The sequence below is a fragment of the Arvicola amphibius genome, chromosome 5, assembly GCF_903992535.2.
Source record: "Arvicola amphibius chromosome 5, mArvAmp1.2, whole genome shotgun sequence".
Lineage (NCBI taxonomy): Eukaryota > Metazoa > Chordata > Mammalia > Rodentia > Cricetidae > Arvicola > Arvicola amphibius.
This window is the reverse complement of record NC_052051.1, coordinates 97,038,348-97,064,416: the sequence shown is the minus strand read 5'-3', so window position 1 is coordinate 97,064,416 and position 26,069 is coordinate 97,038,348. Positions and strand designations below refer to the sequence as shown.

Sequence of the window (26,069 nt, the reverse complement as noted above, 5' to 3'; positions counted from 1 at the left end):
ATGTCAGTGAGGAAAATAATGGTTTGATAGGTTATGTTTTGTTTTGTTTTAATTTTAGGCTATTGATGACCAGTGTAGGTATAATAAGCCATGACTAGTTGATGATGTACCTTTCAAGTTTACAAAGTAAAAGTTTTTACATAGACCTAATACTGACATTCAGGAAGAGAGAGGCCAACTAGGTAAGGTCAGCAGACATTCAGGGCAATGATGCTGGATTTCTTAAAATAACCCTTTCTTTTGTTTCAGAATATTATTCTGAAAGGGATTATTCTAGGGACTGTTGATGTTCCATTTATGGGTGATCACAAGTCAACAGTGGCAGAGATATTGTCTGAAAACCCTTTCAGTCAGGACGACTAGAAATAGATCAAACACAATCCCACCTCAGAAATCAAGTTTTTTTTTATCACAACTGAAAGAAGACACTGGAAGGGAAGAAGTATGGTTTGATATGGCCTATGTGACATGTCCCTGCAGAAAAGGCACAAACAAGCAAAGCCTTCTGCATTAACCCTCTTCTCACAGGATTCCACCTGCAGTCTAGCTAAGAGCCAAACCAAAGAATTAGAGAATAGACACAAATCACATGACTTCAGCCTTACCAATGAGGGCTTCCCAATTGGCTAACCAACCTAATTGACTCAGTTCTGTTTATGTCATGAATCAGGCCATATATCAGGATACACAATGAAGGCAGTTTGCTAAGAGATAGTGTCTGTCTGTGATGTTGGAGACAGTGTTTTTACTTCAAGGACACCAGTGGCACAGACAGTACACAAGACAGTGCATGAATCTCTAAATTTAGGGGAGGTGTTTCTGATCTACTCAAGTATAGCCTGATTGGTTGCTCTCTTCCTAGACTATTTTGCCTTCATTGAACCCCAAATTCTCTCTTTGTTGTCAAAACTACTTTGGAGTTGGGACTAGGCAACCTGCACATCTTTCTACTACCTGAGGAATCAGGAGTCCAAGCTTACATTCATATCCACCTGGGACTCTGTTCATCACTCTTTTGTCTAAAGATTCTGTGCTGGTTATGATAACTAAACCCTTGGCCGGAACACTGTGGACCACCCCAGGAAGACTCTTGTCCTCCTATTTCATGTTCTCAGTGCCGTGTTTTAATGTTTGAGACTGGTATGTCATACATAATATGGTTACCTTATTTGTATCTGTTTTCTGGAAAATAATTAAATTTCATTATAGAGCTATGGGTTGTTTAACCTGTATCCTTTTCACATGTTTATTTGTCAACTCTTATGTTAGAAATGCCCTTCTCTTCCTCAGTAAATAGCTGATCTTGAGCATGAACATGTTGTTTTTGAACATGTTGGTAAAGTTCAAGTACTTTCAAAAAGGATTGCCCTGTCTATGACTGTAAATAGGTGGCTTATAATGTCTGTTTATTTTATATTTAGGATTATAAATATATGTTGAATTCATTTATTTTGTTGTGTGTGTATTTATCTGTTGGTGTCACAAAACACACATATGGAAAACTTGTGGGTGAAAGTCAGTGCTTTTTTATCAAACATTTGGGATCAAGGGAGGACAGCTCAAGTGAACATGTCAGGTCATAGGCTCTTTGAGGTTTTGTAGAACATCTTGGAAAGTGTTGCTTCCCCTTTATCTTAATGAGTAGTAGGACTAATATTAGTGTTCATTCTTTTTAAAAATGATGTAAATTTCATACATGAATACAGTCATACCAGTCTTTTTTGACATTTTACCATTGAAAGTCTTTTATACAATATATTTTAACCATTTTTCTCTTTTCCAACTCCTTGCAGAACATCCTAACCTGTCTTCCCATCTAGTATGGTTTTTCTCTGCCTAAACAACAGAATGCTAATAAATGGATTAATAGCTTGATGGCTAAAATTCTTAAAGTAATTAACTGTGTGAATTGTCCTTTGTAGCATGTTAAAGAAGTTTTTTGTTGCCTTCTTCCCCCTTTGTATTAAGGTATAAATCATATGGAAAATTAAACATGGGTGATTTCAGTATTCACTAGAACTCCATCCCAATACTATCCTTTGATTTCTGTTTTATTATTTAATTTGTTAGTGTGTCCTCTTCTTTATTTTCCTAATCCCCATGTCCCCTACCTGATAGGTGGCATTTTTGTCAAAACTTGTCTCAGACAGTAGATAAAACACCAAGTCACCTCTGGGCAGAGGTTCAAGGGATTTTGTGGCAAAATTGAATATTGCTCCAGAGCTATTCAATGACACAGAGTATGATGCAAGGGTACTTGACATCTGGAGCATGGCAGTGGTTCTATATGTAATGGTGACAGCAAGGTTCCCATTCAAAGCAAAGACCTATCCAGACATGAAGGAAGAAATGCTGAATCCCAATACTACATTTCTTATACATTCTCTCAAAACATTTTGCTTGTGCATCTCATTGTGATTGTCTACATAAGAAAAATACTCAATAACATCATGGCCACAAACCTAATTTTAAACCACGAGTCACCCCAGGACCTCACGAAATCTGCCACTAAGTCCTTGCAGGCCTGTGTCACTGTGTCATCAGCAGGTGCTCTCATGTTCCCTTCCTTCTAAGGGGATAGTGAGTGAGCCTGCCATCCCCACCTTCGCTTTGCTGGCTGAACATAAGGGGCATGATGAGAAGTGTTCAAGCAAGCAAGGGAGCAGAACCCTGAGCATGCCTGCCACCTTGTGCTGCCTGCTGAAGGAGGACAACCCTCCCCACCCAGTACCCACGTGTGCTGCTCCTGAGGTTACTCCTCTCCTGAGCAGAAGTTTGGCATGGTTTGCAACGAGTGGTCCTCAAGATGCCCATTCACTGAATGCATTTCTTCTGTACAGTATTTGCTCTGTGAGGAACCTCAGGATATGAGCACCGCCGAGGTTAGTGCATAGTCTCAGAGTACATCCTTTGAAAAAATGAAAGTTCAGTGAGCCGTCTCACATGGTGTGGCCACAACTGACACTCATGGAACTCAGAGATCTTCCCTTCAAGCAATATACAAGAACAACATGAAAGGTGTCCTTCTTAAAGTTGTAAATTCAGCCTCTGCCAGCAGTCTGTCCAATGGCTGGAAGAGGGTTAAGAAGAGAATTGGGAATTGTGTGAGAGTTCTGTGCTGCTGCCTGCCACTCTCACGAGAAAGCCATGTTTCTCAGAAGGAAGAGGCACCACTGGAAGGACAGAGCATTGAAGTTGCACACACACAGCTAAATGGGGTGCCCAAGATGCACTTCTGTGCTTATTAATCTATATGTTTTCTCATGCTTTTTTACAATGATGACATGATGGTTAGGCCTATGTAAATTAGCAAATCTGATTTCAAACAGTTTACTCCACAGTACCACCACCACCACCATTAACCTGCAATGCTTCAGCTGAAGTTATACAGAAAAGTGGCAGAATCAGTAGAGGTAGCCAGATGTAGTGTTGACTAAAGGGAAAAAAGTACTATAGATGATCAAAGGTTTTGAGGGAAGAAAACTCCAAAGGCTAGGAATGAGTGGGAGAAGATAAGCAACCTGAAAATGGACAGTCCAAAAGTATATATGCATCAAGACCCCGAACTAAATATTTCAAAATATTTAAGGTGGAAGTTTGTTTAAGAATGCAGTAGAAAAATCAAGAATAGGAGGTGGTAATCCATCATGTACGGCAGGCTTCTCCAAATAAAACCATAGTTAACAGGAGGTATGTCCAATGGCTGGCCTTCCGTAGCATCCTTCTCAGTGTTGAGTCTTGTGCCAAAATTCACCCCAAAGATGTCTATGACTTAGAAGTTTTAAAGGAGCAGTCTTCATGGACATACCACATCAAAACTCATTCTTCTGTCTTTCCCTTCAAGGTCAGGTCCAACTGAGATATTATCTCACACTGCACAAAGGTGAGTCTCCTCCTCCCTCACCAAACATCCCTGCTGCTTTGTTTGCATGCTGCCTGTATCAATTTCTCTCTTTTCACAGGAGACACTCCCACCACATGCTGACTCATTCCAGCTTTTGACGAAGGGGTCCTTACTGTGATTTTAAGAACCTTATGTGTCTCCTAACAGGAATGTGACAGCAAACAGGACAAAAAAGGTACCACTGTGAATGGAATATTGACATGTTGTTCGAGATTGCATGGTGGATATTGCTTGACTGTTCTACTACTTGATTATCCAAGACACATGACTTAGTCTGTAGTCTTGGAATTATGCTTTTTTATCAGGGGTCAGACCTACATTGACCCATGGGCCTGTAGATTTGAAGCATTCAGCAAAGATCCTCCTGTGAAAGTTTCATTGATGTTGTCATTGACACCCTCCATGCAGATAACTGCTCTCTGTAATGAAGAATGGCCACTCAGAAGGGACAGAATGCCAGGGCTCATCAGTGGGTCTCATGGCTGAAGTAGGACTGAGATTGTTAAGTTTTATTCCATTGTACAAGAGATGTTTCTATGATCTGGTTTATCCTCGATACTGGTCCACATACAAATACAAATTAGTCTGCCAAAGCCATCCTTTTTTAATTTCAAGGAATGTGGTAAATGAGTTCATGATGCAGAGGAGCAAAGGAAAAGTGAGAGACATCAGAGGCATGGATTCAGAGTGATCTTGAGACAACTTTGGAAAAGTAGCACATCTTTCCCCTCTTTCCCTCTGTCTGCTAGCAGTTATGGAGGAAGTATTTTTGGAGAAGGGGTGATCATCTTCTTATACCTGTATGGAAGGATAGTCACTCTGAAACTTGCAAAATACTTCATCTGTTCTGGGTTAAATAATAAGAAGGATGTTGCACCCAGTCATGCAAAGAAAAACAGCCACTGAACTTCTTGCTTACCTGCTCTCCATCAATGGGTGATTACTAAGGCAAGTATCATTCGTGATATATTTTACTGAATCTAGTACCTGGGAAAAGCAGAAATTGGGTACTGTAGCCCAGTCAGTGAACACCAGGAGAGACAACCCATGAGAATCATTGACTCCAGACCCAGCTGATGGTCTCTACAAAGGCAAACCTCAGTATGAACAGATATGATGTTTATTTATGTTCATACTGACATTAGCCTTTTGACTGATGGGGAATTTGGTTGCTCCTGTTACTAAACACATGTTGCTGCCTTTAGTCTTTTACCTGAAAGAACAGAAGCTAGCTGTCCCCATATCCGTCACCTCTCTCCTTCACTGCCTCTCTGTTGGATGGAGCAGGGGCTAGGGCAGTCAATATCACCTACTTGTAGCATAATCTTCACACACATTATCCTGAAAAAGTCCACAGGTGCCCTCTTCACAGAGCACAAAGCTGAGTCCTTGATGTGTTCTTTTGGATATAACATATTTGGTTGATGCACTGCTTAAAGTACACGCACAGGACTCTTGACACAGACACAATGAACAGTCTGGTACAGGTGGGTCACATGGAGTTGTACAAGTCAACTCTAGATTTCTTATTGGTCGCCCTTTCTCTCCTATTATCTGCAGGTTCTTTGGGACATCATCTTTTGTGGAAGCCCATTTTCACCAAGTATGTATCCTGTATAATGTAGACAAGAGGAAGTGATATGAGGTGCAGGAAGCAGAGTGCCTATGTTTAGACATGATGGTGGGAAAATGCTTTTCCTCCTTTTTTTGCAGAGCCTGATTCTTGAAAAGTACCAGAGCTGCCATGAGAAATCATTCCCTGTCTTCAGATGTGCCTGACAAGATCCTAATGATGTTGGTCTAGGGAAGGTCACATTGGAAGACAATCAGCAGTATAGCTGTCTCTTTACTCCCTGAATTTCAATAAAGTAACCCTGCCATTATCTACCAAGATCACAGGTTCTCTGCTTGGAGAACGTGGAACTCTCAGCCAGTTTCTTTACTGATCTACAATATTCCTTCTTTTGAAGGTACCTGGCCACATCCTGAAAGACGTCCACAGGGGATTCCTGACCTGAGGACCTGCATATGCAGCCCTGGTGTCATTGATGAAAAAGGTCATTTACTGAGATGAAGGAAGCTCAGAAGTCCTACACAGCTTCAGGAGGACATCCTGTGCAGGGCAGTGAGATAGATTCTTTTTCCACATTCAGCTTCAGAACCTGTACCAGTTTTCGTCAAGTTCTGACGATAACAGAAGGACCCAATTTGAAACTCTCCCTGGGTATGTTTTAATTTTGTATCTCCACCACACTTAGATGTCGTGTGTACTTTGACAGTACAAAAATGTCAGTCATACCTCTCTTTCCTCAGAGATCACCCAGATAAAGAACATGCCTCAGCAGAGCATTGGTAAGCAAATGTACATCACTGCATAGCCTCTAGATGGGATTTTCTGAAAAGGACAGTGTCCATGGTCCTTCTCTTCCTGGACTCCAATAACCTGACAATGGTGCACTTGAGGTCATCCACTTGTACTGTTTCTCACTCATGTCATATAGAAACAATGTACACACAAACTAATACTCAAATTCTGAAATAGAATTTCAGGTGAATTTACACTAATTAACATTCAGAACACTTACAGTTTCTGAGAAGAATCCAAAGGAATAAAAACTCTCAGAACCCCCTGTTCCTCTGCTGCCATCATTGTTGTTAAACTGACAGACATTTTCTCAGATAGTCTCAGAAAAATGCCATTCTGCTACCTAAAAAACAAATGTAACATTCACCTGGGTCTAATCCTAAAAGTGATGGCTGAGGGCAAGTGTGATCCCTCCAGACCCTGCACTTACGGTTCCAGAACTTCTCACAAAACCTCAAAAATCCAGAAAGTTGGACAGGGAAGGAATAGAGAGTGGACTCATAGAATAAAATAAAAATCACAGCAACAGATTCACCTACATTATGTCATTTGATTCTGATTTTGACAGATGCATCGAGGAAATCAAGGCAGAGAATATGGTCTATCCACAAAGGTCTGCAGGACAAGTATGCAAAAGTAAGCAAGAGGGAACCCATTAGAAAACTGAATAAATGTCAAATGCACCCCAGATGCAAACTCTACAAAGTTCATATAAGAGATACAGATGAGACCTACATAGATTTCAGCCTCTTTAGTTGGAAGATAGAGACAACCTAGAGAAGATGAACTGTGACCACATGAGCTTTAAAGCTATTAGTCAAGCAAACACTGATGGTGCAGAATAGCTGGGGAAAGATTATACCCTAGGATTTCTAGATGAAGTCTAGATTCTATTACACCCCAGCAGACAACAAATCTCTGGTCTAAGCCAAGATGGTGGTTCAGTGGTAGGTGGTAACAATGGAATTTCCAGACAGACAAGCAGGTATGTTCTGCTCACCACTCTTACACCCAAGTGGCTCCCAGGATTACTTCATGAAGATGTGACATAGAAACAGAATGAACACTCTCCAAAGCTAGGAGCACTTCCAACACTGACTAGCAGCTTTGTTCTGACTCTTAAATACCTCAGATAGCTCAGCCTACTAGAAGAGGGACATTAAGAATAAGCAAGGTATAGAACTTGCTTGAGCTGATGAGTCTTCATGCTGTTGGTGTTACAGGCCAGAGGATCTAGTGCTGCACACTCCCCAGCACTGCTCCACTCTCAATGCTAGATGTCAACCCATGCAGACCACACCCCATTGCTGCCCCACAGTGAATACATGGAACCATGCTTTGCTGGACACCCCACATATATTCCCAAACATCTAGGTCTCAGACCTTGATGGACATCTGCAGCCCAAAAACCACAAGTCCATTTAGATATTATCCCTTACCTGACAATGTTTCTTATCCCCAAACACTCATATATTGTACTCCATATACATTACAAGGTATCAGTTCAGTTTCACCACCCACTCACCAGTAGGAGGCAAGATACTACAGATGTGTCCCCTCCCAGCTGCTGTGCTAAACAGCCTTGTTAGTAATTGACACTGCTTGTCACTGTCTCCCCTGACACCATCCCAAATGCATTGGGTGGTATTAGAACCAGGTGGATAACAGCACCCAATAGACCTATGTTATTTCCTCTGTGTCATGTCATAATAGACACCAACTATAGAGCCCTACATATAATGTGTATCATGTCCAATGAGAACACCCTTCCCACCCCACATTCAGAGCCCTATTGGACACGAACCTCACTTCCTGCTAAACCAGTGCCCACTACTATTTTATAGGCCATTCTAGACTATAACCTGTAATATGCAGCCTTGCAGTACATGTGTCATGGAAGCAGGATAAAATACAAACTCTGACAAGGTCTGGCAATGGAACATTTAAATGGTGTTTATGAGTAGAATGCTACAACTTGCTTAATGGCAACACAGACACACTATGTGCACCCAAATGGGGCTGTGAGCATGGCTCACAATAAACAGACCTCCACCCCACCATGTTGGACTAGGCAGAGCCACAAGACAGAGTAGTCTTAGTGGCTGCTTATCATTTTAAGAAGTGCTTCTGGCCTAAATAAATAAATAAATAAATAAATAAACAAATTACAGATATAAAATATAGACAGATTCAGATATAAAAGACCTCTAAATGGGTCACAGTTTTTGGATAAATGTGCATAGGCTTGGGACAGAGAAGTAAAGGTGTATAAGTAAATGGTTTTTAAAAAATAAAACAAAGTCTTTAAAGAGACAGAGTAATCTTATAGAACAAGTAATAGGAATAAAGAAAAATAAGACATATAGAGATGGAATATTCACAGAGAGTCTGGATCGTGAATATTATCGTGTTTTCTCTGAATTTTTTGACTGTGAAGGAGCTAAGTAACCAACATATATATCTTAAATATCTCTTGACTTCAAAATATGGGTCTAAGAATATATTACTTTGGAAAAAAGTCTCATCTTTTGTTTCACAGAGGGTGAGAACCTGTGGATTCCTTCTAGACTAATGTGGTTGATAGACCACGACCCCCTGAATTGTCACTGTGAACACTCTCAAAAATATTTTACCCAACAAAAAGCAGGAAGCAGTTTGGAGAGAACTGTGCCCAAATTCCCAAATATTGTTTAAAACGTTTGTTTACATTTAAATGGAAATATGATATAGACATTTGCATAGGGAAGGATCTTGGTTTATTGATACAAATTTAAGGTCAATTTTGTTATACTGTTTATATGCATTTCTGATCTTGATCAAAGTATTGTGTTTGTCCAGCTCATTTAAAAATGTAGTATATATTTAAGAAATATAAGTTAATAGATAGTCATTTATAATAGTCAAGCTTGTTGTCATGTTAGTTAGGTTTTCTAGATATATAGAGATACATTTCAGTTAAATAGGTATTCTTCAAATCTTTCAGAGACCTACAGAATATGTCATTAAAGTGTTTTTAGAACTTAGGACTTTTCATGACAATGAGACACAGCTGCTCCTGGCAGTACCAATCTACTTCAAGAGGAAGATGGAAAAGGCTCCTTATGCAAGAAATTCATCAGTATGGCTATAGGATCTGGCCTTTTCGGCCTCCCTCTCCTCAGCTGCCCAAGGAACTAGCTGGGGGCATCTCCCTGGAAACCCGGGAACCCCTCTAGAGTCAAGTCTCTTGACAGCCCTCATATGGCTCCCTTAATTAAGATATATGCTTCCCTGCTCCCATATCTACCCTTCCTGTATCCCAAGCATCCCATTCCTCCGAGTTCCCCCCATTCTCCCCTTCACGCTTTTCTCTCCCCATCTTCCCTTGGCCCCATCTCGCTGTACCCTCAAGTTCTCAATTTTTGCCCGGCAATCTTGTCTACTTCCAATATCCAGGAGGATTACTATATGTTTTTCTATGGGTTCACCTTCTTATTATCTTCTCAAGGATCCCGACCCTCCACCTGGCAATAGATGAAGAAAATGACTGAGCCCCACATTGGAGCACCAGACTGAGATCCCAAGGTCCTGATGAGGAGCAGAAGGAGGGAGAACATGAGAAAGAAAGTCAGGACCATGAGGGCTGCATTCATCCATGGAGACGGTGGGACAGAATTAACGGGAGATCACCAACTCCAGTTGGAATGGGACTGATGGAATAAGCGACCAAACTGGACTCTCTGAATGTGGCCAATGGTGGAGGCTGACTGAGAAGTCAAGGACAATGGCGCTGGGCTTTGATTCTTCTGCATGGATGGGCTCTGTGGGAGCCTTGTCAGCTTCGTTGATCACCTTCCTGGACCTGGGGGGAGTTGGGAGGACCTTGGTCTTATCATAGAGTAGGGAACCCTGATGGCTTCTTGGCCTGGAGAGGGAGTGGGGGGTTATGGGTGGAGGGAAGGGGAGGGAAGGAGAGAAGGAGGGGAGGAGATGGAAATTTTTAAACCGCTAGTTCCAGGACAGGCTCTAAAAAAAAAAAAAAAAAAAAAAAAAAAAACTGCAGAGAAACCCTGTCTCGAAAAACCAAAAAAAAAAAAAAACAAACCATGGAAAAAAAATAAAAGGCTCCTTATGGAGTTTGCTAGCTATTTGCATAAGAAACTGCTCTTGCCTGGACTTGATGCTATGCTGTATGAACCGGACATGCAGGACCCACAGAGAAATGACTGTTGAACCTGTGTAAAGGTGAGATGATCCTTCAGGGTTCCTGCTTTATGAAAGAGTCTGCCAGACATTTTGCAGGACACAAAAGAAAGAGACTGACAAACTGCTAATATAGGCAGAACTGTCTTTAAATTGTCCTGCTTTGTGGAAAAGTCTGCTGGTTACTATAGGACTTTAGGCTGAAGATGTATGTTCCAATGATACAGAAGAACATTGGATGAGTGTCCAGGTAGTGAGATGTCTCTGTCAATTCCAGAATTTTGGAAGTTGCTTATAATGCACTTTCTGATTACTTAGGCAATATTATTTCCTTCTGGAGTCTTTGGTGGAGTTGAAGAATGTGTAGTTATAGTTATAGTTTTCCTTAGTTATGATAAAAGATAAAGTAGCTAGAAATATTGTAACTGTATTTTTTCTTGATACCTATTTTATTATATGGAATTTTACTATGTTAAAGTTAAAACCTTTCTTTTCTTTCAACAGAAAAGGAGAAGTGATGTGGAATTCCCTCTGTGTGCTGTGAACACCATTAGTTAATAAAGAAACTGCTTTGAGACTATAGCAGAGCAGGGCAGAACAGAGCTAGGCAGAGAAAACAAAGCTGAATGCTGGCAGAGAGAGGGTAGAGTCAGAAAGAAGCCATGTAGCCCTACCAGAGATAGAACTTTACCTGGTAAGCCAAAGCCACATGGTGATACATAGATTACTAGAAATGGGTTAAATTAAAATATAAGAGATAGTAAGAAATATGCTTAAGCTATTGACCAAACAGTATTGCAAATAACATGGTTTCTGTATGATTATTTTGGGTCTGAGCAGCTGGGAATGAACAAGTGGCTTCCCCTACAACAGTGTATGGCATGGTTCAGAAAGTTTTCTGGGTCTAAAATTTCAATTTTATCTACAGTGTCAGGGAGAATATGGAGTTTATCTTGGCATGGTGAACAGTGACATATTTTTGTGTGGGAATGCAGACAGAGGTGGAGGTGTGATATGTGGTATTTTGGGGGCTGATACCTCTCACATTGTGTGGGATGGAAATGAGCTATTCACCTAGATGTGATAATAGCACTCTATTGGATTGTACCGTCAGGTAGGGAAAGCTGCAGAACCTGATACCTAGACACTTACATGTGTTGTGCATACTCCTCCTCAATAACACCTTATATACATTGCCAGTTTAAAGACACCAAGGATACCCCTCATCAAAAATCATCACAACCTGGTATCAGTCCTTGATGAACAAAATTGTTCTAGATATTGGGCCTAGCTAATCAACTCCCTTTCTGCTGTCCCACATACAATGGTGGGTTCTAAGGCTTTCTATACATTGATCAAACCACAATGTCAATTGAAATATGACATAAGGAATCAGACCCTGTTGCACATTCCACCACCTATCAAGGACACACATGTACTGTTTGATTCACACACTCCTGGAATGCTCCTGCAATGACATCCAATACTAGGTATAACCCAGCATGGGACAGTACAGCCATGCCACTTCACTTGTTCTGCCAGCTGTCTGACTTTGATGGATAACTCCCACAGCACATACACAGAGACTCCAATATACTGCTAAGTACTGAGCCATTCATGGCTTCTCATCAAACCACACACTGACTGCCTGGTATCAGTCCTTGCTGAACAAACCCTCACACATTCCTCACATGTGTTCCTAGGTTTGAATCCAGAATGTCACCCACAGAGTCCCACATTAAGTGCTCCATATCAGGGCATACAGGACATTTTCTTGTCATTTTACCAAAATACACTGGTAGTTATTAGGCCCTACTTGACAAACTCACAACCCTGAAGCACACATCACATTGCAGCTGCTCCAAATGCACTCCTAGGTACCAGGATCTGCTGACACCCTAAATGGCTCTCACACAAACTAACATGGCAGGCACTCCTGGACATCACATCTTTCACTGCCAACCTATTGCCACACGCATTATCACAAGTTGATTGATTGATACCAGTTCACCTATAATCTAACATATACTTAGTATGTATTGTGCTCGACTTGACATCCCATTCTTCCACTCTTATGACAGTGTTATTCATCAAACTCTTTGAACATACCCTCAGTCCTCTGACAACCCATACAATTCTAGGTATTGGGTTCCACTTGACCTTCTATCACACATTAGTGGACAGCTTTGAGACCATGCTGGGAACTTTTCTTCTAGTTAAACCCTGCACAGTCGCTAGGAATTAACATTGCTGAACCCCCTTCTTCTGCAGAAGACACACCTACACTGCTTGGCATAAGGTTCTGCTGGACTCCTTCCTATGCTACCTAGTGTTCTGGGTCTCAGTCTCCAATGGTAGTAACTGGGACATGTTGGACATTAACCCCTTCCTAAACCACAGCATATAAAATGTAGTACATCAGATTCACTTAAACACCAGCCTCCATCCTACATGACATTACAGGGAAGAGACCAAGTTTGACACACACCCTTAGCTCTAATATACACTACTGGAAAACAAGCACTGCTATTGTTAAGGCTCCACTAGTCACAGCTGTCACAGACATCAGCAAGTTTCTTCCTATCAGACACATATTACTACTTTGTGCAGATTTCAGTCATGTAAATTGTGTGTATAGAAATTCATAGGCATAAATCCATACACAAAATGGCTCCATTCTGCTGCAACATGCACTACTAGACAGTGGCAGTGTTGTTAGCATGACTCAGAATTTTCAATGCTTTGGGACAGCAGTACGGGTGTAGAAAGAGAAACTTTTAAACATGGCCTGATTTCAAGCACAGTATGCAGGTCAGGACTGGGGAGTCCTGGGGGTGTGATACACAATAATGCATGCAAGCTTCAGGTCAGTGTCCAGCAAGGTCTGAAACTAAGCAATGTGTTTTAGTCTGTAGTGGCAGGGTAAGGGGTGTCAAGTAGAGCACTCTAACAAGAGGTACATGAGTGGGTTTGGCAGATGCATTTTGGGGATGGCATCTAGAAGGCCTGAAGTGGGGGCAGCCCTTTTACTAGGATGAGTCTCTGTGGGAGCAGCAGGAACATGCTATGCAGTGTCTTATGAACACAGCAGTTTATGCATACAGCAGCAGTTGTGAGCTGTCTAGTTCAAGTAGGACCTGCCTGCTAGCATCTATTTAGGGAACATGGAATTGTCCAGCATGGCTTGATCCATAGTAGTATATGCAGAGCAGTGGTTGTGATGATGATGTTATAAGGAACAGTGTGTGTGTTCTTGTAGTGATTGATTAGACAATTGACTGCATAGTTTTTAAGTAGCATGAATGTGATGATGACATGCAATGCATTTTGGATTGCAGTATAGTTTGCAGCAATGAATGTGAGATTAATGACTAGGTGTTCTTTGTGGACAGACATCAATCAGTACATCTAGGACTCAAGACACAGCAAAATGGAATGTAGAAAGATTTGATACATAGGAGTGATTGTGAGATATGGACCAACAAGGCCTAATACCTAGTAGTTCATGTGTATTCCATTGTTTCTTTCAAAAACCCACATACTATTCTAGGTTTCTCTCAGCTGTATACATCTGCTAACTGTGATACCACATGAACTAAGTTGTAAACACCTGCTGCACACCACCATGCTTCTCAACACACATTGCTCAGTATGAGCCCAAGTGTATTATTTCCCACACCTGGCACGCGTGTGTACATACAGAAAGAAAGCAGGCTGAGCTCTATCTCTCCTTTGTTGGGGGCTCTTTTGTTTCTACCTCCTATCTCCCCTCTCCTTTCCCCCCTCACTCTCTCTGTCTCTCTCTCTTTCTCTTCTGTGTATGTTTGTCTGTAAATTTAACTCTTCAGTATTGGATACCCAGTAGACCCTTACATATCTTTGTGTGTGTGTGTGTGTGTGTGTGTGTGTGTGTGTGTGTGGTGTTTGACTCTAGAGAATGCTATAACTTGTGGAATCTGATATCTATCCATGTATGTGATCTATGAAGGGGAAAATATAATGAACTGACAGCATGTCCCTTCAACCTCACTATGGTTACATATACAATTTAATGTATTAAATGTCTCCTGTGCCCAACATTCCATGCTAGGCAAAAGAACACACCACACACATAAACACACATCCAAAACACACACACATGACAATGTTATATGTCAGCTCTTTACATTTTTCCCTCCACAGGTAAATCGTCACACACACATACACAGTAGGTATCAGATCCAGCTAGCTTTATCCTCCCATACAGTCAAATCCATGCACACACAAATAGATGTCAGGAACTGATGTGTTCCCAATTCTGAATAGCCAAGTTATACACACACAAACACTGAAAGGAGAGAGAGGGAAACACACACATGCACATAAACACACACACACAGAGGGAGGGGGGAGGGAGAGAGGGAGGGAGGGAGGGAGGGAGGGAGGGAAGGAGGGAGGGAAGGAGGGAGGGAGGAGAGAGAGAGAGGGAGAGAGAGAAACAGAGGGAGAAAGAAACAGAGAGGGAGAGAGAGAAATAGAGCCTGAGAGAAAAAGAAAGAGAGCTTTGGGTCAAGTTCAGTAGGTATCCCCCCACCTATGGTCAGAGCCCTCTAGACATACACCCACAGATCCTGATGCCACATTCTACTAAATTTCCCATTTCCTTATAATCAACATCTCCCACGAGGAGCTAGGTAGCATGTCATATAAGATCTCCCCACCCTTTATAGCCACAACCACCCCATGCATGGTTTTCTGTGAGGTACTGCACAGAATCCCTGCACAGAATTCCCTCTTCTATAGCCACCGACACACATACACACAAGAGTGGTGATAGGTAACATGAGGTGTTCTCTACCTAGCAACCGAAGCATCTATAAACACAATACACACAAACACATGCACACACACACACACACACACACACACACAACTGGCATGCATTCATGCATACATGTGTATGTAGTGGATTCTTCACCTCACAGAAAAGCTTACATAAACATAAATTGGTAGGTGACAAGTACTTCTATGTACTTTTTCCCCTACACTAAAAGTTACCTATGATTGAGTATCAGTTCCTGATAAGTGCCTTCAAACACACAACCAAACCCATGGTATATAGCCCTGAAAACACACATAGGGCTAGATATCAGGTTCTCTTTATTTTTTCTTGGCATACAGCCAAAGCCTCAAATATACAAATTTATAAGCTCTCTCTCTCTCTCTCTCTCTCTCTCTCTCTCTCTCTCTCTCTCTCTCTCTCACTCTCTCTCTCTGTCTCTCTCTCTCTTTCTCTAATCTCTCTGTCACACACACACACACACACACACACACACACAAATACAAACAAATCTAGGTATCATCTCCATTTAGGAACTTTTTCTCTTGCAGACAAATCACACACACACACACACATAATTGGGTTAAAGACCAGCTAGGTCTTACATAGATGCCTGTCTTACATAGATGTGTCATTCACACTTCAGTTCTCTGATCCTGCCAACTACTCATGCCCAACATATACATGCAATTCTAAATATCAGATCCTGGAACATAACTCATCTCTACAACCAAAGTTGGATATTTGAACTAAGTATTAAATCTTGCTCCATACACTCTACCCTTAACCATAATCCCTATATTCATACAACACATGTGTTAGGTGATGCTATTAATCTATTCTCTTACAGCCAAACCTCCACATGCACATACATTATTAGGTATCAAGTTCTGAATGGTACCCTCTAATTTATAGCCAAAAACTGACTATCACATAGTGGGTTATGTGTTGTTTCCTATTGTTCATCCCTTTGCCTATAAATGGAGATTATCACACAGACATAGGTTTCAGATCCTGCTAAAGAAAACTTCACTACAGCAAAATCCGTATACACACATAAGCACACACACAGACACACACACACACACACACACATACACACACACACACAGAGAGAGAGAACATGTATACATGGTGTCAGATTCCACAAGATACTCCTCCCATACAGCAGCACACTGGATATACATACAGATAAACACACACACACACACACACACACACACACACACACACTCACATACAGACACAAGCACACATACACCCACATAGATGGATATGTGTCAGGATATATTATCTATTACAACTGAAGTCTCACACTCATGCCTAAGTTTCAGTTTCTGCTGACATCTCCTATATTATAGAGACTGTATATTCTGAACAGTGTCTCTCATCATGATAGGTACCTCTTTCCATTCTCTGAAGGCTAAATATAAAAATGTGGGTATTGAACAGTACTGCAAGGTACCCCCAAATCTGAGACAATATGCTCAAAATACACATATATGCACAACCACATACAAATACACACACACACACACACACACACACACACACAAGTCTAGGCCTTACAACAAAAACATCACAAATATATGGATGGCTATGTGTCTGACTCTTCATGTAAATTGCTCCTTGTAGGAAAAGTCCCCAAATGGGACTATTTGTGTAGTCTACTAGGTACAACCTCACACACAACCCTACTCCACCCCACAGCTGGATGTAAATTTCTGCTAGGTATCGTCCATTATAACCAAAGTCTCACACAGGAATACAGATACTATAGGTCCTTTGGGCATCACCTTTCCTGTAGCCAAAGCTTCATACACAGACATGGCTATATTAGGATCTGTCACATATGTCCTCCGCAAATCCAAAGCCCCACAAATACAAGCAGAGTTAGGTTTCAGTTCCTCTTAAATACTTCTTCCACTATAGCAGAAGTCCCACTTACACACATAGATCCAGTTATCCAGCCATCTCAGGTAGCTACTCCCCTATTTTTTCCTTCTTGCTTTATATCTGGAGAATGAAAGCTATCTAAGAACAGTATATTTAGGGAAATTTCAGCATTTGTCTTCTGACTCTGGTTATACTCACCCAAGATAATCTATTCCTAGTCCATGCAGTTACCCGAGAAGATGGCTCACTAGCAAAGAAGGTTAATGTACTGAGCATCTGAAACTAGGCTTGCAAATCTGCAGTTGGTGACCAGTTACAGGATCCATTTTTATTGTTTAAATCATGTGTGAAACCTTAACCCACTGTGGGTGGCTTCTCCTCTTCAAGTTGGTATTGAGGTGTATAAATAAACTGAGCAAACCATGAAGAGCAAGTCAGTAGCCAGATTTGCTCCATGTTTTTTGCATTAGCTCCTGCTTGAGTTCCTGCCCCAACTTTCCTAAATGACAGACTTTGATAAAAAAAAAACATGTAAGTCAAATAAAATCTTTTTTTCCCACATTGATTTTTGTCATTATGTCTATCAGCAGTAGAAATATAGTACTACAGTATCCCAAGACTGGCCTCAATCTTAGAATCTTACTGCTGTCACCTCCCAAATGATGGGCTAAAAGTAAGTACTACAACACTAACTTGATGAATAGAGTGTTCAAGATAAGATAGAAGCCATGGAGAAAATAAGTCAGTGTCTTAGCAAATATAATTCTAGGGTCAGTATATTATTAAGGAAGTTGGCCATAGAAAGTATCATCATTAAGATGGACGTGAGAGATTTTAGAGAATGAGGGTAGAACACAAGAAATATGGCACTTGATGAATATAGGCCTGGGGGAGGGACTTGATTTTATTTTTAATGTATCAAGCGGTCAAGTTTTCTCTTTGCCAAACAAGATAAATGTTGTCTTCTGCAAGGTTCTCCATACTTAAAATAAAACACACCCACATACCACAAGGTGTCAGGTGCTGCTGTGTATCCTGCCTTCTACAGCCAATGCCACAGACCCAGAGCTAGGTGTCAGGTCCTGTAAGGTACCTCTTTCCATACATCCAAATATCCAGTACACTTACAAACTTAGTACTCATTGTTACACAAGTTCTAATAGGTCTTAATAATCATCTCAAAGTGAAGGGGAAGCCTAGCCAAAAACCTTGTTTTGTAAGGCATGTCCCCCTTGGTCTAAAGGCGTGTCCCCCTTAGGCTAATATTGACTTATAAAATCTTGCGGGCCTGCGGCCCGCCTGCTCTTTGTTTTTCCTGTGCTCCTCGCTGGAACCTTGGATTTGTAAGTTCCCTTTCCTTTCCTTTATTAAAACTGAATTATATATATTAAAGCTTGTCTGGTGAATCATAACTGCCGATCAACCACGCACCTTCATTTGGCGTCCAACTTGGGCATTTGGGAGCCTTTAGCTCCAGTTCCCGCACTGCGTGGCAGGGATTCGGCCTTGGGCTCTTGATTGCTTCAGCCCAGTTTCCCAGACTAGTCCGTCCCAGCCCCGCTTGTACGGAGCAAAGGACATGTGCGGGTGACTCAGTCCGAGCTCCCTAACCCCTCAGGCAGCACCAGTCCCAGCTGAGTTCGGCCTGGGCCCTGACCTGCCGGAGACTAGCTGTTACTGCCTGCGTCCCAGCATTCAAGCTCCACTGGTACTGCAGGCTCAGTTTGGCCGAGCGGTTACTGCCCTCACCACCTACTGGCAGGGAACGGTCATTACAGGTAAAATTTCTTTTGATTAAAAAAAAAAATGTCTGACCATATTACCGTTGAAAGCTTCTGCAGTCTATTTAATTATACTATGGTAGAAATATTGCAGGATACATATGATATTCCCATAACTTGGATATTTATAGGGCTTGCAATTTTTCTCGTATTTGGTTTCTCTCTTACATGGTTTGAAAATAGAAAAATGATAAAGTCCTTACAGAATGAAACCAGGATTCTTAGGATAGAGGTTGAATGCTTAAGAAAGGGCACAACTGTTTTGAGTGACAACTTTAAGTCGGTCGAGGTATTTGTAAAAACAATTCAGACTGACATCAAGAAAGAGTTTGAAGTTCTCAAGGAAGGGAATAGGGCTTTGTCTGATATGACACTGTCAAATGAACAAAATTTAGAAAAACTACAGTCTGATATTAAGGAGAGATTCATTGCTGCGGAGGAGAGAACAGCTGATTTGGATCGTAAACTTCAGTCCCTGTCTGAAACATTATCAGAGAGAATTAAAACTGCTGAATGTGAAAATCGGACTTTGTCTAAAGGATATGACAGATTGGCTGACAGATTGTCAATACAAGAAGGCACAATTCATGCCATGAAAATTCTATCCAAGGATGAGATACTAACTCTACTGGACAAACTTCATGTTTTGGAATCCTCCATGAAGGCCTTGGAGCATAATTCTGGACAGGAGATCCAGGCCTTACAGAAGGCAATAGTAAGCAGATTAGAAAAGATTGAGGAAATTATAGACTGTGATGAACAGGAGCAAATGGTAGAAAGGCGAAATTTAACTCCGTCAATGAGTAAAACTCTCCGGAATAATTTCCATAAAGTTCTACCTGCCTTTCCAATAATAACATCAGAAAAGGTGACTGGTTCCAAAAACCCTAAGGTCATCAAGGAATATACATGGGAACCCGTCCGTATGAATGATCTCAAAGAAATTAAACAAGCCATTATGAACTTTGGGCTACATTCATCCTTTGTTAGAGAGATGCTCAAAACTTGGTCTTTAAGCAATAAGGCAATGCCCCATGATTGGGTACAATTAGTATCAGCTGTTCTAGAGAGTGGGTCACAATTAAATTGGAAATGCATGTTCAGACAAGAGGCTAAACTTTTAGAAGAGCAGGAAAGAGCAAAGGGAATTGAGATCTCCCTAGATCAAATTCTAGGTGAAGGACTTTTCTCCGATCCTCTGGAACAAGCTAATTATGATGAACACACCTTATCCATATGTACTACAGCAGCCTTAAAGGCTTGGGACAGGGTTCAAGACCCAGGACAGAGACTGGAATCATATATCAGAGTTAAACAGGATCAGAGAGAACCCTTTAGTGATTTTTTACAAAGGCTAACTAAAGCTGTACAAATAGGGATATCTGACCCAGAAGCAAGACTTATAATAATTGAGTCTTTGGCATATGAGAATGCCAATGTGGAGTGTAAAAGGATCCTGGGGCCTTTAAAGATGAGATCAGCGCCCTTGGACGAATGGGTCTTACATATAATGAATGTTGAATCATTTGACTATGGCACTGAAGCATGGGTAGAAGAAGCAATTTCTAATGCAAAAAGGAGGCATCAAGTTACCAAATGTTTTAATTGTGGCAAGATGGGACATATTAAAAGGAATTGCAGACAACGGATTTTCAGAAATAATAATAATAATAATAATAATAACAACAATAACAATAACAATAATAATAATGCCTCTTCTAGAAATAACAGATGTAGGAGGACTCAGCCTTCAGGTTTATGTAGGAGATGTGGAAAAGGCAGACACTGGACAAATGAGTGCAGATCAACAAGAGATAAACAAGGCAACCTGTTGCCACTGGGAAACTCAATGGGGGGCCTCTCGCAGGCCCCCCTGGCGAATGTGGTCCAGTCATTTCCGGTTACTGCTGAGAACATGCCTCGTCAAGAAAATTAGAAAGCCCCATGCCTGCTGTTAAAAGCACAAATGGCCTGAAAAATGAGTTACGTGTATTTTGGCAGACTTTTATAAATGAACAAAGACCAAAGTTAAGAGTGTGTGTAAATGGCGTTTTTATTACTGGCCTACTGGACACAGGTGCGGATGTAAGTATCATTACTCCAGAATCTTGGCATCCATATTGGCCTCTTCAGGATGTAAATGTTCAGTTCCTGAGAATTGGAACCCTATCTCAAGTAAGGCAGAGCACAAGATGGGTTGAATGCATAGGGCCAGAAGGACAAATAGGAAAATTAAGGCCATATGTAGCCAATATTGCAGTGAATTTATGGGGCCATGACCTGTTGCAGCAAATTAACATTCCTGCTGCTTCTAGAGCCTATATCACCGAGGGAAATATTAAAAGATATTACAGAAGGTGGAAACCGGCTGTTTGGGCTGTACAAGAATGCAAAGCAATTGATGGCCCTTCAGAGATACGAACAGCACTGCCTCTAAAATGGTTGACTGAGAAACCAATATGGACAAAGCAATGGCCTTTAGCTGAGGAAAAGTTGCATGCTTTAGAACAGCTGGTACAAGAGCAATTAGATGCTCGACATATAGAAGAATCTACCAGCCCTTGGAATTCTCCTGTATTTGTTGTTAAGAAAAAATCTGGTAAGTGGAGAATGGTGACAGATCTCAGGGCTATCAATAAGGTTATTCAACCTATGGGCTCTCTGCAATCTGGAATTCCTCTGCCATCTTTATTACCAAAAGGATGGCCTCTCATAGTTATTGATTTAAAGGACTGTTTCTTCACTGTACCTTTACAAGAAAAAGACAGAGAAAAGTTTGCCTTCACAGTGCCTACTTATAATAACTCTCAACCTACAAGGAGATACCAGTGGACTGTCCTCCCACAGGGCATGTTGAACTCTCCCACCCTGTGCCAATATTTTGTAAATCAACCATTGCAAATAATACGCAAGCAATTTCCCAAGTCTATAATTTATCATTACATGGATGATATTCTGTTATCTGATTCAAACATGGCTACTTTAGAAAGACTGTTTGAAGAAGTAAAAATACTTTTACCTTAATATGGATTGCAGATTGCTCCTGAAAAAATTCAGAGAGGAGATTCTGTTAATTATCTAGGTTATAAAATAGGTTTGCAAAAAATTAAGACACAAAAAGCACAAATTAGGAGAGATCAGTTACGGACTCTCAATGACTTTCAAAGGTTGTTAGGAGACATTTCCAGCTTATGACCAGCTGTTGGCATAACACCTGATATGATAATTCATTTAAATAAAACCTTGGATGGTGAAAAAGACTTAAACAGTCCCAGAGAATTAACAGCTGAAGCAGAAAAGGAGCTGAGAATGACTGAGGAGAAATTACAAGAGGCACATGTGGACAGGGTGAATCCAGAGCTCAGTTGTATTCTCGTCATATTGCCTTCCAAAATTTCTCCTACAGGAATTTTAATGCAGAGAGATGATATTATCTTAGAATGGATCTTTTTACCACATAAACCAAGTAAGAAAATAAAAACTTATGTGGAAAAAGTCTCTGAATTAATTATAAAAGGCAAATTGAGACTTCGTCAACTAGCAGGCATAGACCCAGCAGAAATTATAGTGCCTTTCACTGCTGATGAACTAAAAAAGTTGTGGGAAGATAACAAACCATGGCAAAGAGCTTGCGCTAATTTTTTGGGAGAAATCAATAACAACTATCCGAAAAGCAAGAGGCTTAACTTTATAAAGAGAACTTCTTGGATTCTCCCTCGAATCATCCGTGATGCTCCGATAACTGGAGCACGTACATTTTATACTGATGCTAATAAATCAGGGAAAGCAGGTTACAAATCAGAAGATTTGAGTAAGGTGGAACAAAGCCCTTATGATTCTTTCCAGAAGGCAGAATTATATGCCATTCTTATGGTGGTAAGGGATTTTAAAGAACCGCTTAATATAGTTACTGATTCACAATATGCAGAAAGAGTAATCTTACATATTGAAACTGCTGAATTTATACCTGATGATACAGAACTAACCTCATTGTTTATCCAGGTACAAGACATGATCAGGAACAGGCTTTGCCCTATGTATATAACACACATCCGATCCCATACGGGTATGCCAGGTCCTCTAGCACAAGGTAATGCAGAAATTGATCAATTGTTGATTGGTAGTGTGCTGCAGGCCTCTGAATTTCATAAAAAAACATCATGTCAATAGCAAAGGCTTGAAGAAAGAGTTTTCTATTACATGGCAACAAGCTAAGGAAATTGTAAAGAAATGCCCTACTTGCTCTTTTTATAACCAAACACCACTGCCTGCAGGGGCTAATCCAAAGGGCACTCAAAGGAATGAAATCTGGCAGATGGATGTGTTTCACTTTGCAGAATTTGGCAAATTAAAATATGTACACCACACCATTGACACTTATTCAGGTTTTCAATGGGCAACTGCTTTAAGCTCAGAAAAAGCTGATTCAGTAATCACTCATTTATTAGAAGTTATGGCCATCATGGGTATACCTACACAAATAAAGACAGATAATGGTCCAGCTTATGTCTCTAGGAAAATTAAACAGTTTTTTGCTTATTACAATATTAAGCATGTTACAGGTATACCATACAATCCTACAGGTCAAGCAGTCATAGAAAGATCAAATAGAACTATAAAGGATATGTTAAACAAACAGAAAGGGGTGGAAAATACCCCTAGAAATAGGTTACATAGTGCTTTATTAACCTTGAATTTTCTCAATGCTAATGAGAAGGGGACAACGGCTGCAGAAAGACATTGGATAATGGAAAAGTCTGCTGAATTAAATCAACCAGTTTATTTCAAGGATGTGCTGACCTCGCAATGGAAGCCAGGAGATGTGCTGCGTTGGGGAAGGGGTTTTGCTCTTGTCTCCACAGGAGAGGAAAAATTGTGGATAACGTCAAAATTAATAAAGGTTCGGTTTGAAGAGAAGAAGCCCCTCGGAAAAGAAAAATAATTCATTCACAAGGATGATGATCATACTGATGGTAAGAAAAGCATATAGGTTGGGGGCAGGGTTCTTTTCTTATCTCCACAGGAAACCACTCATCTTCAAAGAACTTAAGGGACCCTGGATATTTAAATACTGATGCATGGACACTAGTTACAACCTAATATGGATCAACACAGAACCCGAATATGTTTAGTAAGTATAAAACATTTTTTTACATATATACTGTGCCTTTATTTATATGTATATAGAGCTGGTTTTGGAGTTGGACTATGGCTCAGTCCTTCTTCAATTCCAAGCCTGTTTATAAGAGATATCTCACAGTTTCTGTCTCAGGTCAGGAGCCATGAAATGGGACAGAATAATAATAGTAATAATAATAATAATGATGATGATGATGATGATGATGATGATACTTGATAAACTTTCTTTGCCTTTCCTCATATCTGTGTCTGTCTTTATTATACCTTCCATCGAATATATATGTCTGTATATGTCTTTGTAGATAATGTTTACCTTTCCTGTAACAAACAACAAATTTTCCTTCAGTAATCTTTGAAGTTTCCAGGATGAAGATGGGGCCCCACAACATCAATTTCACCTGGTTACTATGACGTCATGTTTTTAATAGCACTAAAATTAGACCTTTTTTTGTTTTTTTTTGGTACCAACTACACAAGACAGTTTCAAATGGTGTACAATTTTGACAACACTCTGGCTGGACCTCCTCAAAACACTCAGAGGCTAGTTACAATTTCCTCGACCAAATGTTATTTTGGGAATTTTACCATCATTTGCTTTCACGGGACCCCCTGAGAAGAACGTTGCCCCCATGTCAGCTGGAAGCAATCTTAGTGGATGACGCCCCCTCTCCCAACAGAGTTTGCCCTCTGGTTTAGGGACATCATTTAGTAGTTGGTATAGGGTTGAGGGGATGGGGGAGGTATTATATGGACTCAAGGGTGTTTATAAAAAAAAAGGGGGGGGAATTACCTGGTTTGATGGGATGATTGGTATTTGTGAATTATTGTTATTAGAAAATTGCATTGGTGTTGATTCTTGTATATTGAACATTGTATGTGAGTATGCTTCTACCTCTATTGTATGAGTGTATGCTTCTACCTCTGTTTAAAACAATTGTTATATTGAGATGTTTATCATATTGCAATGTACATTTCTACCTCTGATATTATTTGTATAATGACATTGTTTACGTTTGGGGATATTGTCCTCATTTATTGCACAGTTGTTTTTCAGGTTTTTTTAGATACATAGAAATTATATTTAGTATAGATAGTATAATCTCCGACCTCTTTGAAGAGCTGTAGAACATGGCCTTTAATCTAACCTAGAGTTTGGTACTTATGAGACACAATCACTCCTGGCAACACCACTCTACTCCCGAGAGAATGTTGAGCACCAAAGACACTCCACTGGGAGCTTGTCTTCTTCTTGGCAGAAGTGGCCTTTAGGCAAAGAAAAAGCCCATACCTCGACCACTGACAGAGTTTCAGAGTATCCGTAAATGGATAAAAACAGGATTATCTTATCTTGCCAAGACAGGGTTGGACAGTTCTACAAAAAGTTCCTTGCCTTTGAAAAATGTTATGTCAGTTGTGTTAGGCCTTAGCCAAAGTTGGTTGTCTCAACATTGCAAAACGAAACTTTGGGTGACTGCCCAGGTAGTTAGTTGTCTCTGTAATTTGTTGCACATTTTGGAAGTTTCTTGTTTGTACTTCCTGGTTGCTTAAGTAATATTACTTCCCTTCTCAGATCTTTGATGGGGTTGAAGATTAGATAATTGTAGTTACCCTCTACATTATTTAGACTCCTTGAAATAGAATGCTTAGTAAAACTTTTGTTATATGTTTCTTCTTAATATTGTTTGTTGTTTGTAATTTTATATTTATTATTTGTTCCTATTGAATATAGTTGTATTTGGTTTGGTTCTGTCTTATTTAGACAAAAGGGGGAGATGAAGGGGAAGCCTAGCCAAAAACCTTGTTTTGTAAGGTGTGTCCCCCTTGGTCTAAAGGCGTGGTAATAAGGCCCCTTAGGCCAATATTGACTTATAAAATCTTGCGGGCCTGTGGCCCACCTGCTCTTTGTTTTTCCTGCGCTCCTCACTGGAACCTTGGATTTGTAAGTTCCCTTTCCTTTCCTTTATTAAAACTGAATTATATATA

At 40.5% G+C, this 26,069-nt stretch overlaps 1 pseudogene; it reads left to right on the top strand.

Moving 5' to 3' along the window:
* Nucleotides 1-2,676: 2,676 nt before the first annotated feature.
* Nucleotides 2,677-26,069, top strand: part of LOC119815297 — a 32,871-nt pseudogene continuing 9,478 nt past the window's right edge.